The sequence below is a fragment of the Furipterus horrens genome, unplaced genomic scaffold (assembly GCF_987537825.1).
Source record: "Furipterus horrens unplaced genomic scaffold, mFurHor1.1.pri manual_scaffold_2, whole genome shotgun sequence".
NCBI lineage: Eukaryota > Metazoa > Chordata > Mammalia > Chiroptera > Furipteridae > Furipterus > Furipterus horrens.
Window position 1 is genome coordinate 42,871,158 of NW_028327172.1, and position 3,928 is coordinate 42,875,085.

General features: G+C 36.7%; 1 pseudogene; it reads right to left on the minus strand.

Moving 5' to 3' along the window:
* Positions 1 to 1,315: 1,315 nt before the first annotated feature.
* On the minus strand, positions 1,316 to 2,208 carry LOC150018324 (olfactory receptor 51B6-like; annotated as a pseudogene).
* Positions 2,209 to 3,928: the final 1,720 nt, after the last annotated feature.

Here is a 3,928-nt window from a genome sequence, read left to right on the forward strand (position 1 = left end):
GAAATCATTCACTAAAAATTAACATTTCATATAACCACATTAACATAAAAATTCACCAATGGAAAATTAGTAAAGCTGAAAAAGATGTCATGTGAATATGGCTTCTACATACTCAGAATATGTGCTCAGGCAGGAATGGGCAGACCCTGTATACCAGGGATTTTGCCATTTACTTTGAGAAGTCTTCTGTCACATAATGGCAAGCAAATAGCTTGAGGAATGTCCCAAGGATAAATTCTCTCTCTCTCTTCATATATATGCTCGAATATGAGAAACTGACAGGAACATCATTCGCTCACAGTTTACTTTATTAACAAACCAGATCATACATCATGATCAAGTGGGATCTATTGCAGGGATGCAAGGTTGGTACAATATCCACAAATCAATAAACATGATACACAACATAAACAAAATGAAGGGTAAAAATTACATGATCATATCAATAGATGCAAAAAAAAAGCATTTGATAAAATCTAACACTCATTTATGATAAAAACTCTCAGCAAAGTGGGAATAGAGGTGTACAGCATAGTGGTTAGACAATCATATATGTTACAAAGTGTTCCCCTGATATTTTCAGTACTAACTTAGGACCATACATAGTTATTACAGTATTATTGATTATATTCCCTACATTGTATTTTATGTCCCTGTGATTATTTTATAACTACCAATTTGTACTGATTGTACCTAATTTCTGAGTAGCATCCTTTCATTATGATTTATATCAAAATTTCTTCCTCTGGACTAGAAATTAATTTACTTTCTTATTTTAATTTACATCTAATATTTTAGATGTATAGTCACCTTATATGTGCCTTGTCCTCACAAGTAATCATTTGGAATTAGCTCAGCATGCTCTCTGCTTCACTGATGACAATCTTCACTAGTTTTACACAGGGGATAGAACAAGTTAAAGTCATTGGCCTCAGGGATGTTCAGTCAATATAAAACAAAACAAAACAAAACAAAACCAGTAACCAGTAACCAGGAATGGAATCTGTCTTAAATTTGTTGGGTCATGCCACAGAACTCAGAATCATGCCACAGATGCTTTTAGTAGTAGGAGCATATTTGAATACACAAGGAATATCAACTGAGTGCATGCTAAGCACCTTGCACTGTGTTTAGTGTTCTACGTGGCTTATTAAATGTCATGCGAAAAGAGAGTGACACAAGAAACAGTTGTATCTCAAAGACATTTCTTTCTGACATTTGTCCATTTATTTTAAGGCGTTTTTTTGAAATTATGCCAGTCAAATTATCATGTTTATAATCTCTTAGCCCTTTCCCAGATAGGAGAAAGTAAATGTTATGTTTTTGATGGGGGCAAGGAGAATAATTGGTGCATACTACTGAGAATCTGCTTAGTTTTAATGCTGTAGATGACAGGCTACATAAAAGGAGGGAAAAGAAAATAGTTTTAATTCATTGTGATGTGTACGAGGTGGGGAACATTCCTCCTAAATTAATGGATAAATGTCAAAGCAATGACAGTGACATAAAAGACTGATATGCAGCAGATATGGGAGACACAAATGCTGAGGGGCTTGGACCTATTTTCTCCAGAAACAATGCTCATGAAAGTCTTAAAAGTCAAAATATAGGAGCAAAAGATTATCAGGCAGTCCAATAAGACCACAGAAAACATCACTACAACAGAATACAGGCAATTGAAGGTGATGTCAGCACTGGCTAGTTTGATAATATATTGACGGAGGCAGAATGCATGAGAGAGTACATGGGATCTACAATAAGAGAATCAATAGAGAGACAATATTGGGGGCAAGATGAGAGCAAATCCCCTCATAAAAACTCCCATTCCAATATTTATCACCAGGGTGTTGGTATATATCTCAGTGGGTTACAGATATTCTGGACTCAGTGACAGAGACTATGAATGAAGTAGGCTTGGAGAAAGCAGGCACCATGGCTGATTTCTCTGTGATTCATCCACAGCACACACAGCACTGAAGGCATTGTAACTAGAGTCATCCCCGGATCTGTGGTTGCCAGCATAGCTGAGAAATAGTACATGGGCTCATGGAGGTTATGGTCACCCCTAATGAGAAATATGAGAATTCCATTGCCTAGAAGTATGGAGGCGTAGACTGCAGATAAAGGAATGAAGAACCGGTGGTGCGCCTTTTACAGGCCCAAAAATCCAGTCAGAAGAAAGGGTCTGGAACTGGTGTTGAGTTCCATGATGGACTTGACAATAGAGTAAAGCTTCTCTTAAGGAAATTCTCCTTTAGTGGCTCTGCTTTTTTTACTTAGTGTAGATCTCCCCTGAATGTCAGTGATACCAAAGAAATATAGCTTTTATTCTTAGAAGAACCTTAGATTTGGGAAAATATATAAACAACTTAAATTTCAGTGCCTAATATATGTGCCAGGCAATGTACTGAATGATCAGTATGTAGAAGTATGTGTTCAAGGTAGAGTTGGTTCTTGTTCTACTGGAACTTAAGATGTAAAATATATTTAGAGAATGAAAGAGGAATACCACTGATATTTACAAATATGGTACAGGATTTGAAGGCTTCTATGGGAGCATATAAGTGACTGATTTCATTAAATCTGGCAAGATATGGGCATGGCCAAAGAAAACTTCCCAGAGTATGCAGTATCTAACAGATGTGTGGGATCATGGAAGTATAAGGGAGGGAAATTTTTGTTTTGAGGGAAGAGGAGAGGAGAAATTCCTAAGGCAAGAATGGGTTTGAAGAAATAATTGATGCTCAATGTGGTTAGAGAAATCTAGAAGACAGTGACAAATTATTAGTTTGTAGAAGTTCTAGTCATTCAAAAAATTATGCAAGAGGACTAGCATGGTAGCTGTCTTACCACAGGGAAGTTGCAAAAAACATTTAAATATCTATGTTTTATAAATAACTCTATCTGTGTTGGATAGGACATGGAGATATTAGGATGTGGAGAAATATCAGTATATCACCACGGACATTAAGAAGAATATTCTACAAATCCTCCAGAACCTCTAGACTTTCACTTTAGACAACTTTTTAGTTGAAGTTGCAGCTCCTCCAATTTTTAACCACGTAATTTTAGGCAAATCCTTTTGACTTTCTCAGCCTATGAGCCTCATCTAAAAGTAAATGATCAACAAATGGTGTTAGGAGAATTGGACAGGGACATGCAAAAAAATGAAACTAGACCACCAACTTACACCATACTCCAGAATAAACTCAAAATGGATCAAAGACTTAAATGTAAGCCATGATACCATAAAAGTCCTAGAGGAAAAAATAGGCAGGAAAATTTCAGATATCCCACGTAGCAACTTTTTCACTGATATATCTCCTAAGGCAAGGGAAATAAAGGAAAGAATAAACAAATGGGACTACATCAAACTAAAAAGTTTCTGCTCAGCTAAAGAAAACATCAGAAAGATGAAAAGGAAACCAACCATATGGGAAAATATATTCGCCAATGACATCTTAGACAAGGGATTGATCTCCAAAATATATAAAGAACTCATACGACTCAACACCAAGAAGACAGACAACCCAATTAAAAAATGGGCAAAGGACCTGAACAAACACTGCTCCAAAGAAGACATACAGAGGGCCCATAGTCATATGAAAGTATGCTCAACATCACTAGCCATCAGAGAAATGCAAATAAAAACCACAATGAGATACGACCTCACACCAGTCAGAATGACCATCATTAACAAATCAACAAACAACTTGTGCTGGAGAGGATGGGGAGAAACGGGAACCCTGGTGCATTGCTGGTGGGAATGCAGACTGGTGCAGCCACTATGGAAAACAGTTTGGAATTTCCTCAAAAACTAAAAATGGAACTGCCTTTTGAACCAGCAATTCCATTGCTAGGATTATATCCAAAAAATCCTGAAATACCAATTCAAAAGAACCTATGCACTCCAAGGTTCATAGCAGCA